Genomic DNA, 15989 nt, shown 5'->3' on the forward strand with positions numbered 1-15989 from the left:
CCTAGAATTGCAGACAGCAGTATAATAAATCAATTATCTGATTAAACAAAAAAAAAATTAATATGCAATTATGACAGATGTCAAGCCAATTAACATGTAAATATTCATAAACCACCTGATAAATCACACATATTCAAGAAGAAATCTTTAAATATGAACACACCACTGTGTTTGCTGAACATAAGGGCAGGATGTTTCTAATTTGGTTGGGGAAAATAGCAACATGTATTTCAAAATAATTTTGTTTTCGTTTATAAAATACACATTCCCAAGCGTGAACAATGAGCTGTGATGTGTATAAATAAATAAAGTCCTTATGTATCTCAGCACTCCAGAACTTAAAATGTTTACTAAAAATTGGCAGAATATAAATCCAAGAGTCCTTCGAGCTATAACAGTAAAAGAATGTATACTTGTTCAGTTATGAAGCTGCAGTTCTTCACCAAGCTATCAAGTTTCTCTAATTAGCAAACTGGGTTAATTGGTATATCCTCACCAATAATTATTTAATTCATTAATGACTTTGTTTAATTGGTAATGCACTGCATCTCAACTACCTATAACCAGATTTACACATTAACTATATTTAAGGTAACCTAAGCAAATTAAATTATTTTCTTAGTTTTTATTAGTTAGTTCCATTGGTAATTATTCACTAGTTTAATTATTTTTTACCTCATACTCATTTTCTAATCTTCAGTTAATGATTGCATAAACTCTTTTCTCTGTTAATTTTTAACTAGACATTCCTTACTAACCATGAAATAACTCCACCACTAACATATCTGTTCCAAACTTCAGTTTACATATGTGCAGATCTCATTGCCATGTGCCAGTAAATTAACCCTGCATTTGACAGCTTTGTTAAATGTAACAGGCCAGTGTGTGAGCTGGACTAAATGATGTCTCCTTTACTGATGACCATCTTGCTGTAAGAATGAAAGTGCTGCTTACAAATGGGTCATATTCAGGTTTAGAGCAAAACATGGCTATAGTAATTTCTATGACTCTTCTCATCTCTTTATTTTTTTGAGATGTCTAAGACTGAAGTTTTCTCCCAGCTTTGCTGTAGTTTCAAAGAGGACTTCAGACCTGTGGTTATTAAGTTTAAAAAGACAATATTTTTTTCAGTCAGAGATAAATTCCTTAACAATATGTGGCAACACCGATTAATAGGAGGAACATTGTGAAATCTCCAGGGCAAAAGAGTTAAATAACAACTCTTCTGTCAAGATTGTTTTCAACATAGGAGCAGGGTAACTCTCTTGAGTAACTAAATCCTTTTTTCTCCTAATTTAACAAATTTCATTATTGTATGGCAGGAGACCCATCCTGCTTCGTGACATACTGGTAGCAGTTTCTTCATCTACACAGTAAGGATCATGCATAAACAGATATAACTAGAACTGGTTACAGTTTCTCTATTAAAACATTTTTCTAAGAACACAGAATTTTCTCTAAGAAAGTAGCTATCAAAATGTAGCTTTTACATTGTGGCAGATATAGGTCATACCAAAAAGTAATGCAAGTGCCCATAGAGCGAAGAGAAATGCTTGAGCCCTGTGAGGTACCTAATCTTGTGAAGCAATCAGTTCCATTGATACAATATAAAATGCTTTGCTTTTTTTAAATGGCTGTATTTTTCTTTAAGAATTTGCCACTCCGAAAACGTTTCCCCATGTTATCTTTAACTTTCTTGTAGAAAAGAATGTTGCAATTATATTTTCTGTATAGCGATAAGTGACCTTGTAGAGTCGCTGAGGTTTTCAAACTCTGGTATTTATATTAAAGTTATGATTTCTTTTTGTATTTTTTAACCAAAATAATACATTTTTTCAAATGGGGTAAACATGATTTCCTAAAATAAGAAAGTTACTGTGATGCTTACTTTCAGAGCTGGTGACTGGTATGAGAAGACAGAAACCAGCAGAAAACGATTGAAACATGTTATATGTCAAACTCGATTTCTTACAATTTTATTATTTTAAATTTTATAAGTATTTTAATATTTTCTCCACTGAATTTTAACAAAAACATAAGAACTTCTATTGCTTGCTATCAATTGAACCTATTTATACATATATTTACATTAAAATTACATTTTATTAAAATATTTATATTTAAAATTATTTAAAATAGTACATGTGCAATTATTTGCAATTAAAATTGTTTACATTTTATTAAAAATGTGTCTCTTTATATTATATAGAGAGAATGAGACAGAGATGCGTTTTCTTTTCCTCCTCAAAACTAAACCCAAAAAAGTCTCCATATAGCTGTTTTGACATCAAAGCCAACTCTTCTAAAATTTCAAATATTTTGGTTTTCTACAACGACCTTTTTGTTTCTTTGGGGAAGTAGAGTAGGAGCATGCTATTTGTGTCATAATGAATGTTCAGAGCACAGTGTGTTCTTAACATTTCACCCTTTTAATGAATTTAGGTATAATAAGCTTTTAGACTTTTCAGTTATTGGTTTTGCAAAGCAGTAATCTCATTTGTTAGTTCTGGTTTACATTAGTATCTACATCATGTTGTGGACCTGATTTCTCCCTCTTTCACAGTACTTACCTTAACAAGGAATACCTTGTTTCAGTTAGTATTACAGCAGGAAAAACAAAAGAAAAATAAGTCTCAGACATAAGATATCCGAGCTAACAAAAAAAAAAAAAAAAAAAAAGGCAAAGGAAACACCAGATATATAAAATAATTGTCTAGAGATGCAAACTATTTTGTTAAAAGCAAATCACACTGTGGGTTAGAGGTGTTGTTTTATTAGTACCAGTTTACTGAGCTTCTTTGCATAGAGAAAATAAAACTTTTCTCAATATGGAAAGTCTCTTTGACTGAGAATGAGTGTGTGGCATTAATTTGTATATCAAAGGGTGACAGTAAACAGCAATTTCCTTGCCCTTATGTTTTCTGTGTGAGAATTCAGAGTGAGTGTCTGGGTAAATGAGAAAGGGAATCAGCAGTTCACAACTCAGAAATTGATTAAACTGTTTGGGTAAATAATTGGAACAATAGTGTCTGCTTACTTCACTTTAGTTAAACAAATAAGATGATTTTATTGTACCTTATTTGGTTTTGTTTATTAAAGGCTTTTCCTAAATTATTCAGGGAAAATTTTTCAAAAGTGCCTAAGCGATTGAGCATAAATATCAATCTGGATAACTTAAATACTTCCAAAAAAATTGTGTGACTTTTATTATTTCTAAAGCACCATGTTGCAGTGTATTAAGGTGCTAAATATTGTTATATATAGCAATTTGATAGTCTTATCTGGTGCTGGTCTTCCATTTCTTAACAACTGGCTAATCACAATGTGAAGTGTTGTACTTCCCTGTAACAGTGTTCAACATCCAGCAGCAGTTGCGTCCACAGCCTCTGGGTGTTTGTTACATAGACCTTGTAAATGGTCAGGAGCAAAGTCCCCCATATGCTACATATTAACTGTGGCTTCACCTCGGTGTCAGAGATGTCTCTTGGCAGGGAAGAAAATCTGTTAGAGTACCTTTAAAACCATGCATGGGATTAAGTGCAGATCTAATGACTATGCAAGAAATTACTTTAATGGTCTTAAAGATACCTCTTTTTGAAGGTAAAACAAACCATGAAATTAGATGATAGCAAGGTTGGGATTTATACATTTAATCTCTTCTAGGCAAATCTCTGGATGAATTACAGTCAGAGGAAACTGTCTTAAGATAACCAATATAACTGCAGAATATTAAAAAAAAGTATTAAGGAAATAGCATAAAAGGAGGGGGAAACCATCCTAAACAAGTCAGAAACTAATGAAATTACTTAAGATATATAGCTTTTGGTTATGAAAATAAATTCATAAACAGCCCTGTGGGCAAAAAGGAGCTAATTAAAAATGCCTGTAAAAGGAAATAAAATCAGGGAGGTGAATAAACAGATAAAAATCCAGAGAGGTGAGTTCCATCTGTGGCCAAATGCATCAAAGGGCAATCTAAAACCGAGTTGTTAAACTTAAAACTGGTTTGGTAGGTAGAAAGCCAATACTTTATTGCAATCATTCTTTTGCTATTTACAAGTTGTCTGCAATTGTTTTAAAGCAGTGTTTTGATTTTTCTAGATAACCCATTTTTTCTTAAATAAAGTCTTGTTTCATTTTTGTAACACATTTTTTGATATTGTCATGTTTTGTCTCTATCAAAAAAGCTTGGAACTTGGATAAGAAGACTGTACTGGATCTATATATGTCATAAAGAAAATTGAATGAAGCTTTGTTCAAGATTAACAGAAGTTATTGATAACCATTTTTTCTTACTAACTTAGCCTAGATGGTATTTCAGAGCCAACTTGCTGTACGTACTGCTCCTTTACAACTCCAGTGTGCCTGCCACTATTTCAATACCTTTCCTCTGGAAATGAATCTTCCCACACCACCCTAAAAAATGTCATCCTTTGTACTACACCATGGCAGCTTTAAGCAAACAAATCTCATCACAGCTTTGATGTCATAGACTGAGTGTCCACACAATGTTATTCTTTCTTTACAGATTCCTTTCCCTTACTTGATCCTAAGGCATAAACCATTTTTCAATATGTATTGGAAAATATAGCCTTAATATGGTGTTGGTCTTGCTGTCTCAGTTCAAGGAGATGGACAGAGTTGCATTTCAGTATCGTCACAGGTAAGGGCTACAGTTAAAAAGATAAACTGGGCTTATTAAAGTTTGCTATTGAAACCTTTCTAAATGACATTTGGTTTTGCCATCGGGTTTCTCTGGTGTGCTATTGCACTAGATTATGAAATCTTAATTATGGAATTTTAACTATCTGCTGTTAAATATCTACTAATATATGCATCTCTTCATTTTATCCTTATTTCCAAGGCTTTATGTATAGCTTAGAAACTGGCAATTTATTTATCTCATATTTATTGCTTCATTTAATAGTTAACAAAAGAAATATCGTATTACCCTAATCCAAGTCAAGTAATTTCTGAAGCTACAATATCATGAGAGCTCAGTGCTGAACACTGTTTTGCTACTAATACAGAACTGCCATTACTGATAACATTACTGACTGTAGAATACTCTTCACTACAATTAAGATTTTCGTGTTTAGTTTTGAGTGCTTAATTTCACAATTGAAAGGTGTAATATACATGGTATGTGCCTGTAAAAACACTAAAGATTATAAAAACACTTCTGAACTGAAAGTTTGTTCATATTCCTTTAATTTCCAAGAACAATAAGAGAAATATTACTTAAGGAAGTTTATAAGAGCAACAAAAAATAATAAAAATTACTATTTATATTATTTATGTATATTGCATATAGATTTCTGTTGACTATGCATTGAAGTGTGCTCAGAAGTTTACTCTTTCTTTTATTTAGTCTAAACTGTAAGAGTTACAATTAAATACAGAGCACCAGACTTTGAGGGGTGTACTTGATGACATATTTCCTTGGTAATTAGCTGTATCTGGCATAGAGGACTGCTATGGAACTGAGTACCCACAAGTGTTGTTAGCAAGTCTGAAAGCGTTCAGCTGCTACAATGTATCATGTGAGTAATAGAAGTAGGTGTCAATTAAGCTAGAAAGCTTTGTGCATCGAGTCATGGTCAGATGGGTAAAACAAAATGCCTGGCACCAGTGTCTACCCATGATAGCCTGAAAGAAAAGCCATTGCATATGATTATTCTGTTTGAAGTTTGTTGCAAAAACCAAATTGAAGAAAACTGGTTGTTTTTTATTAAGTGGATTTATTTTGATAGTCAGGTCATAATTTACTTTTCGGGCATATCTGAGAAAACTGATTAAACCAATTCTGTTGATGATTGTTCAAAGATTTTTTAAAAGGCACAAGTCAAAAACTAAATATTGGTCTTAATATATGGCTATAGGCTGTATTTATTAAAGACTGCTAACACTACATTTTGTTATTATGACATACAGAAATAAAAGAGATAATATGTTCCATTTTGGGCTGTAACTCTGAGAGCCAGATTTGAGCTAAGAGATACTGTCAATCTAGTTGTAAGTGGGTATCTCATCTTTTGGTCTTAGGAGTTCAAGGCAGACAGATATTATGCACTCTTGCTATACCATTCCTCCATGAATCTTTGGGTTCACTGACCAATATTTTTTTTCTGGTAAAATCAAAGCAATATGCAGCAAATGGCTGTGTAGCATGAATTTATATAAATTTCCCCCAAATATTTTTTGTGGTAAAAAAAAATGTTTTCAGTTTATTCTTTGTGAGGTAGAACTCTGATTTGCTGCTTTAAAGAAGCGGCAGTTTTCTAGATGCAGCTCTTAAAAATAACGAAACTAAAAATTGTCCTTGATTTTATTTTCCCTTTCAATATAGAAAACTGTGAATAAAGGGTTAAAAATATAGAGTGTAGTTATTTTTTTTCAATATTTTTCTCCCATACTTTACTCCAACTTTTTTTTTCTTTTTTTCTTCTTCTTTTTCTTTTTTATTTTTTTAAGGGGAAAAAATATGTTTAACCTGAAACAGATGATTTTGTCTATATGGGAACTTCAGTAGATTTGATTAACACTACACTGTCAAGTCTTTGGGGTCAGAGCAGATTGTATTAGAAGCATGACAAGTAGTTAATGAATTTGCATTGACTAATCCATACAAAGCTAAAGATTTTTCTGTCAGGATTAATGCCCAAGAAGAGTAGGACACACTATTTGATACATTATCTTACACTGAATCATACTGTTATTGGACATAAGATTAAGGAACTATGTTATTTTGTCTTATTCCATAGCTATACAACTGGGTTTTGCTATGACACTGATGTATAGCCATTGCCTTAAGAATTCATTTAATCATCAGCAGTGTCCTGTTGTAATTCCTCTGCATATGGTACGTGTACTGGCAGTAACAGGAAAGTACTAAGTATGGCAAACATTCTAATTGTTCCTGCTGTGTAGCCATTCAGAAGGCAACAGACTCAGAGATGCTTGTTCCAAATTTTGATCTATGCCTCCAGTTTGAACAAAAGTTCAAAGACATGGTCATGAAACATTTTAACTTTTCAGATGCTGTCTAGATGTATTGTGATCAAAAGACTTGCTGTTGCCTAAAATTATAGCGGCCTAACTGAAATGAATAGTCAGTGATTCTGTGAAATCTCAGGAGGCAGAATTTTGTGAAAAGAATTGCTGGAATGGTTGTTCCATGGAAATTAGGCATACTGCTCTTGTCAAAATGGTAAGAGCATATAGGGTAAGCTCTGAGTTCTGAAGAAGAGAAAAGAATTAAGATATTTTATCAAGTTTCAAATAAAATTCCATAGACTATGCAAAATAAGAAAGATAATAAAGGTGGCATCCTTCTCATAAGTGATGTCCATTTAAATATAGATGTAAAAATTACAGTCCACACTAACAACAAAAAATGCACAAAGGAAGCTAAAGAGGGGAGAAATATGGCAAGATATTCTCTTTGTACATTTTCTTTATTTTTAAGAGGTGATTGTTTTGGTTTTGACTCAACCACATAAAAGTTTATTTAAAGAACAAATCTTGCAAATTCATAGTTGGCATCTTCAGTAGATCTAGTTGTCTCTGTTATATATAGAAATGTTTATGTAAATAAAGGCAAATTTCCAAACAGTTAACTGAAGTGATTACTGTGTCCAAATTAAATACAAAGGAAAAATATGCTTCTTACCAAGGAATAAGGTGATTTGTCTATTTTTGTTTTGTTTTTGTTAAATATAGAAAATAATAGCTTGATCATTCTCTAAGAATATTCCTTTAAAAATATTTCTTAAGAAAAAAATATGAATTATATAGATTACAAGATATCTTAACCTTTAGAGTGAAGACAGTGGGTTTATGATAGTTAAAAGGTAGTTCCATTTTCAGTAATGGTCCAAAAGAATATCATATTGGGATGTATTAGGAAAATTAGAAAGCAAGATGGGAAATTAAAATGCTGCTGTACAAATCCAAGTTATGCCTGATTTTTTAGAACTGTGTGCAGTGCTGATTTTTTAAATTTAAAAAAAGATGAAGCAGAAATTAGGGACAGTATAAGATTAAAAAAAAACCAACAACAAATAAAACGTGGTCAACATGGATGATGTAAGGGGTGGAAGCATTTACATCTGAGCTAAAAACTGAACTGAGTGGGAATTTTCAATCTATAATGAGAAAAATTAAAAGGTGGGCAGAGGGAATAATGGCAAAAAAGCTTGTGAAGGTGTTCCAGACACAGCAACTATTCACTCTCCCTACCAATAGGAAAATAAAGTTGCATCAAGTAAAAGTAATGGGCATATAATGGATTTTTAAAAACGGTCTTGATTTTATGGTATTTAACTTTACTTCTAAGGACCTTTATTTATAGTATTTATATAAGGACTTGCTGGGGGACAGGTAAATATACCATTCATTCACTAGCTATGGTATGCAGTGTTGCATGTCAGAGGCAATGTGCACAAAGATGTTGGGAGAAAATAATTACGTGTGTTTAAAGACGTTCCATCAAATTTTAAGGATTCTAGCAAAACTGCATTGCAGATCTTAGACTCTACATACATCATGGCTTATGTTTAAGAAAAGAGAAGAGGATTTCACAGTATTGCTGCAAGAGAAAGCTATGTTATTAGAAGCATAGAAATTTTCAAGTGAATGCTTATTTGTGTGGGTTTGCAGCTTTATTTTACTGTCTGAAGCTAGGTGGGTTTTTTCAGAGATAAGTGATTGTATTTGCTTACACTCTGTTTTAATTTTGTGCCTTTTACTGTTCTTGCACATTTTTTGAAAAAATAGTGTTGCCAATCTAGGCTGAGATTTTTCTGCTGTGTACAACTTGCTGTACTTAATGTGAAAGAACTAACACAAAAGAAAGCTGTTTTAATTGTATGCTTCTTTCCTGATTTCAGTTTCAGAAGTTTCTCAAAGTCAGAATCCCAAATGCTTATATCCTCTGTTTCTCACTTTGTGTACAGTTTCACCATATAGCTATAAAAAGAAGATTCAATTTTCTTATTATTAGATTCAGATTTTTCAACTATAATTGACTTTCAGGGTAGTTTGTAGGGAGAGGCATAGTAGAATTAATGCAAACCAAGATAAAAAAGAAAATAGTTATTTTCTAGTGGAAGTTTACATATGCAAATGTATACTTTTGCATACAAACATGGTGAACTATCTCAGATTAGTTGCTCTGGTGCTGTCTGAATAGTGATTCAAAAGGGGAATGCATTTCTCTTGGTCCATTGGGGGAATTAGCTGCTGCTTTTCATCAGTTTACACAAACTGTCAAAGCCAATGTCTGTCTTGCCTTCCTTACATCTAATGCACTTTCTCTATAAACTCTGGGGATTATACCAAGCTTTTATAACTGGCAGCATGGCACTGCAAGGGATGAAGGGAAGGTGAGAAAAAAAGATATTAAATCTTCTTACTAGGACAGAAAGACCATTGCTCATCATCAGAGCTGTCCTTGTGAAATGTTGATACTTCCAGCAGTCCTTGGAAAGTCATACTTTGCCACTAAATGGAAAACAGCAATTATGCTCTGATGGATGTTCAAGATTATAGTATTTCTTATTCCCAACTTTTACAGCTTCAAATAAATGTCTCCCTTGTTTCCTGCTGTCTTACTGCTCCCAAAGACTGCATTCACAAGTGAAGTACTAGACATGTGACCGCTAGACTATGTGTGTTATGTCTTTTTTCACTATTTCAGGAAGTCAATATTCCATTTACATTTCTTTCTCCTGGACCCCCAATCTCCTTCATGCTCTCCATTTTCTGAATTTTAGAACCAGGACAGGTCTTTCCAGCTGGTTTATTTACTTTTGAATAAACTGTTCTTTGTCTTATCTTGCTGGTTTTCATTTCAAAGTAGTTTCTCTATAAGGAAGGTAGAGTCTTAAATCCTTTCTTGGTTGTAAAGTGAGAGCATGCCTTCTCAATTATATGCATCCCAAGTGGGAAGATACATCTTCAAACCCAGCATATCCACCTCCACAGAGCTTCCTGGTTCCTTACCAGTATCTCCAAGACCTTAGTTCTGCTTAGGATTTTCTAGCCTGCAGATACTCTCCTGGCCTGAAGGGTACACAGTAGAGATTTGGAGTGGACTCAGTGAATGTGAGCCTTCCACTCTGAGATTTAATTATCATGAGGCAGAAGTTGTAAGCCTGGCAGATAAGGAAGTTTTTGCTTGTTGATTGTTACGAAAAGTATTGAGTTGTGAAAAACTAAAACAAAACAATTGATGGAAGCCTTGATTGTTCTCCTCTAATCAATAAATTTATTGAACTAATTAATTCCACAAGCCATAGAAATTTTGATACAAGGTATGAGTGTGAAAATGCATTTTTTATCTCCAGAAGATCCCCTTTGTAGGCACCATCTGCAGAACAATCCAGCTATTAGATTTTCTGTCTTAAATAGTCTACAAGTCCAGATGCATTGTCCATAGCTGCACTGTAGTTTGCAATAACTGTTTACATTTATAAAATCATGGTATATTGAAAAAAAAATACCATATTTGATGCTTGGCCCCCTTTTAAAAAAAAATATTTTTTTTAATGGCCTCTGTTAACATCTCATGATATACCTTTAAACAAGGATCAAAAATATGTAATGACACAGGATTACTGTGAAAGCAGGGCATGGGTTTAAAATGTCAATGCTTATACAGAGTGATTTTGAACAGCACACAGAGCTGACTGCAGGACAGCATTGATGGGATTTGCACGTCCAAAGAGCAGCAGTATTGTGACAAGAAATAACCACAAGTTAATATGAACTCTCCCAATTTCTGTGAAGCAGGTGGCAATTTTTTTGGTTTTGTACTGTAGCAAACTTTTACAAATCTGGATTTGTTGTTGATGATGGCTTCCTTTTTATTCACTAACTTTATGCCACTGGATTATCTGATTTACATTACTGAAAGACTCATTTCCAATGAAAATAATTTTTGCACACTACTTTTCACTTTCCTGTTATTGGTATGTATTCCATGTAGTGTATTGTACTTTTTCAGTAATTTCAAAAATTTCTCGTGTTTTTATCCTGACACATGTATTATTGATAGATTTCTCTATTGTTCAAAGGCACTAGAAAATAGCTATAAGACTTCTTCCTGAAAGACCCTTCAGTTTCCCTTTCCTATGAACAGTTAAATACACAAGCAAAGAATGAATGAGAATGAAATGCTAGAAAAGATATAGAGATGGCTCTCTGCAATCATCTCTCAATACATACCAGATAATAGAGCTGTTAGAGCCACTTTAAATCAGGCTTCTTATGAGTAGTCACTACAATCTGTCTTCTGTCATGAGATCATGTATTGAGAGTTCCTTTAATATATATATTTTTAAAAGTCTATGTTGCTACCCAGGTTGCTATTTCTATTCTAGCCTAGTAAGCAACATCCATTTTCTCCTTGTATTGCAGATTCCTTTTGCTTACTTTATTGACTTCATGCCTTTATCAGAATCAGCACAGCTTTTAATGTAACTAGTGAGGTTGTCATTAGGGACTTGATGGAAGCCTTCCTCAAATTGTAAATAAATTATACTTTATGTACAGCCATTATCATCCTTCTCTAGGGGTTTCAATGGCTCCAAGCTTTTGTGGTATAGACCATATCCCTTTAGGCAAGATATCCCTTCAGGATATTTTCCTTCAGGCATGATGTGCTGGTTGTAGTCATTACAATATTACTTTGATTATTCTCTAAATTACCCTTCATTACTGTACATTTTCTTTGCTTTTCTCATTACAGATGTAAACATTGTGTCTGTTGTGTTTTCAGTCATCTTTCCATTCAACTCTTTAACATACAGATTCTCTCAGTGATTTTTGATCAAAAAAAAGCCGTATTTCTAGCCACGTATGTCAAGTCTGAAAATACAGAGAATTCAGAATATGGTTTCTTATTTAATTTAGTATGCTTAAGTAAATAATTAGTCACAATCACATTTTAAGAGGCATCTTTATGGCTCTTGGGAAGTATTATGAAAAAGGCCTTGCTCTACATCTTGATTGTCAACTGACCTGGGCTCTATCAAAGCTACAATAAGAGAAGTAAATTCCAGAGGTGAAGGGCTTTTGCTGAGAATTTCCTGTCAACATGCCCTGACATTTATGTTTAGGGACCCAAGTGTTACAGCTGACCTCAGCTGTCATAGTGGAACCCAAGAGGAGAAGTGGTTATTTAATTACAGTCATTCTAAACCTTGACGGTGCTTAACAAGTTCTCTGTTATGATTCCCATTGGGTTCCATGATTTCACGGATGTGAACACTATTGTCCATTACATCACTTCTTGTGGGAGCATATAAAGATTTATTATGGAGAGTAAAATTTATAACAGCAGCATCCTAAGCTTACAAGTTCAGGAAATTCTTATGACCCTAATGACTTCATTTTTAGGTTTTTTTAACATAACACATATGCCCCTAGTACACACACATAACAGATACAATAGATTTCTGTCAGTACAAATCTGTAATTTCTCCACTGTCTTTAGCAGAACTCTAGAATGTTTATGGAAATTTGAGTGTCCATTTAAATTCATTTCTCAATGCCTATAACAGGCTAAAGACCATTTATGTGTGTGAAGTGTTCCTCTTATCACCACTTTTCATAAGCTTATAGGTTAATCTTCATTTCCAACAATCTTTTCTCTCACTGTTGACATATAATGTAGTTTATATTCTGTTTCCACAGAAGACATTAACCTTGTATTTGAATTTGTGCTGTGAAGAACTCATGAAAACAGATTCTTGGGTTAATTTTATCTTCTTTTGGAGGTCTTCTGATTTTATTGCAACTAACATTTTTCTGTGAAGCAGAATTAATAAAATAATTGCTCCCATACACTTTCCCACCCTCCACCTACCAAGTGCTTTATGGAGTTGAAATTTCTCAGGAGCATTAGCCATACATTAAAGAATGGCACTGTGTGACATTTCAACATTATTGCTCTAATGCTGATGGGTCCCATTTTGAATTTCAGACACCACATGCTCAAAGAATTTTAATGATAACACTAATTATTGAAATAATTTTTCCTTCTTTTTGCGTGGACAGTCAGTAAGCAGCAGTGATGGTCATGAAAACAGAGTCCAAATTAATCCATGAGGTTGTACTCAGTTGTCTTTGAACCATTTCACCAGCTGATACAGTTTCTACTCTAAGCAAAGCTGAAAGCTATCAAGAATGAAGATACACCTTTGTAAGTAGTAGAGACTTCTATGTGTTATCTTTCTGTTGTTTTGTTTATTAGTTTCTGTTGTCTTTATGTGACTAAAACCAAGAAGTTGATAGGCTACAGTAAGTCATGCAAAGAAAAACAAAATAGATCAGGTATGACTTCCCCCCCCCCCCCCTTTCAGTGAAGAAACAAATCCTTCCTTTTGAACCATGAGGTACACTCTGTCAGGACAAAGGAAATGTTTTAATCCTTATAATTCTTAAATATCAATTTTTGAGGTGTTGGAAGTGGCTTCATGTAGCATCTTACTACTCTCAAGTTGAAGAGACTTTTACGCTACTTCTTTGTCTTGTTAGCTTGCTCCTTTTTGCAAGCTTCCTGAAAGGATATTGTAAAAAAATATTGTAAATGACTTTTAAAAAATGCTACTTGTTGATGAAATCTATTTGCTTTAATTATAGAGTACCCTGCTAAAAGAGATTACTAAATGCTTACAGCCACATAGACAATTATCCATATGTGTTTAAAGAAAATGATTGTTTAGTGACTTTGCTCTGTAATTTCAAGGTACAAACTGCCATGTTTGAAATATAAGTGTAGAACTGGGCTTTCTGCAGCAATAACATATGCAAAATGATTTAGAACTGGCTGAATGGCAGATCCCAGAAAGTTGTAATCAGTTGCACAGGGTTGGGTTGAAGGCCTGTCACTGGTGGTTTTCCCTAGGGCTCAGTACTGGGCCCAGTATTGCTTAACTTTTTCATCAGTTATTTGGATGAAGGGGTAGATGCCTCCTCAGCAAATTTGCTGGTGACACAGAGCTGGGAGGAGCGGCCAATACCCCAGAATGCTGTGCAGACTTTCAGAAGGACCTTGGCAGCTTGGAGAGACGGGCACAGAAGAACTGTCTGACATTCAACAAAGGCAAATGCAGGGTCCTGTGCCTGGGAAAGAGTAACCTCTGTAGTAGTACAGGCTGTGGGCCGACCTGCTGAAAAGCAGCTCTACGGACAAAGAAGGACCTGGTTGTCCTGGTAGACAACAATCTGTCCATGAGCCAGAATTATGCCCTTGTGATAAAGAGGGCCAAGGGTATCCTGGGGTGTACTTAGAAGGGTATTGCCTGCAGGTCAAGGGAGGTGATCCTGCCCCTCTACTTGGCCCTAGTGAGGCCACAACTCAAGTGCTGTGTTCATATCAGGGCTCCTCAGTACATGGGAGACATGTTGCTCCTGGAGAGGTCCAGTGCAGGGTGACAAGGATGATCAAGGGATTAAAGTATCTCTCTTATGAGGACAGGCTGAGGGAGCAGGGCCTTGTTCAGCTGAAGAAGACATGACTGAGAGGGGACCTCATCCATGTATACAAGTACCTGAAGGGAGGGTGCCAGGAGGATGGAGCAGGCTCTGCTCAGTGGTGCCAAGCAAAAGGACAAGAGGCAATGGGCAGAAACGTATGCACAGGAAGTTCCACCTGAATATGAGGAAGAACTTCTTGGCTGTGTGAGTGACCATGCATTGGAACAGATCACCCAGAGACGTGGTGGAGTCTCTTTCACTGGAGATGTTCAAGAACCATCTGGACACAATTCTGTGCAACATGCTCTAGGATGACCCTCCTTGAGCAGGGAGATTGGACCAGATTCACCCAGACTTCCAACCTGGTCCATTCTGTGATTCTGTGACTTTTGCTAAGACTGTTTAATCCTCCAAAATAAATTCAAGATTTTAAAGAAGGCATATACGACTAATGTTCTTGGATTCTGCCTTCAAAATAATGTTTCCTTTATACCAAACAACTAATTCTAGATTTAGCCAGCAAAAGTATGAGCCTTTAGTGTCCAGGATCTCTATTTTTGGTAAGTTAGGATGACACACTTAAAGTATCAGTTGTAGTTTTGGAGGAATTGTGTACCATGGATTTTTTTTAATTAATTTTAATAATATTTTAATAAGAACTTTAAATAAATATATGAGAAGGCCTATGCCAAGAAACACATTGCTCACAAGATTCCCAACAGACATTCTTTAAAATTTCCTTTGTTTTTTCAGTTTCTGTTTGATCTGTGAGGAGATAGTTTAGTAATAATTCAACCTTTATCTATATACATATACCAGAAAAGCTATGTATCCTTTCTCGCTAATTCTTCTAACTGATGAAGGCACCATTTGAATTAAAATTAAAATTAAATATTGTCTCCTGATGGACACAGTAATTGTCATCACTGATGATTATGAACTACCTGCCTTACAATCAGGAAACAACTCAATTTTGATGTTATCTATGCTTGTTAGAAACCAGAAAGGAATGTCTCTTCTTAATTGTGCTTCAAGATATGTGTGATATCACAAATAAAAGTCTCTGTTTTCTGGGAGCTAATGCTTAATGGGAAAATATCACTTAATTAAAAAAAATCGTATTTCTTCTTTTCAGTTGTTGAAATTTTAGTTTGTTTGCCTTTTTTTTTCCCTTTTAAAATGATGTACCATCATTTCAACTTTAATTTTTATCTAGAAGTTGTCAGAGGAGACCTAGCGGATTAAATGGCAAAAGTATTACAAGTGCTGGGTGGATGAAGACGCTGAAGTCCAAGAACTGGGAAAACCCCAAAAGAAGCTTGATAAGGACAATGGGGGCTTTAGGAGCTACTTGGACATTTCCCCAGTTTGATTGTTATATACCCTAAGATGGCTACCCTTGTCTTTTCCCCTTAGTCATCCCTGTCCAGGTTTCTCCTTCCCACAGACCCTTAGGGCATTTTCCCGCCAAGCCTCTCCTGAGTGGTCCTCAGTTGGTACAGTGC

The 15989-nt window shown here is 34.6% G+C and overlaps 1 long non-coding RNA gene across 1 annotated transcript; it reads left to right on the forward strand.

Annotated features, from left to right (window-relative positions):
• The first annotated feature begins 1347 nt into the window (after window positions 1-1347).
• Window positions 1348-15763, forward strand: LOC139675943 (uncharacterized). The gene is made up of 4 exons (XR_011698565.1): window positions 1348-1373; window positions 4529-4663; window positions 13063-13207; window positions 15701-15763. It is a non-coding gene; the product is annotated as an uncharacterized lncRNA (long non-coding RNA).
• Window positions 15764-15989: the final 226 nt, after the last annotated feature.

Source organism: Pithys albifrons, chromosome 9, assembly GCF_047495875.1.
Source record: "Pithys albifrons albifrons isolate INPA30051 chromosome 9, PitAlb_v1, whole genome shotgun sequence".
NCBI lineage: Eukaryota > Metazoa > Chordata > Aves > Passeriformes > Thamnophilidae > Pithys > Pithys albifrons.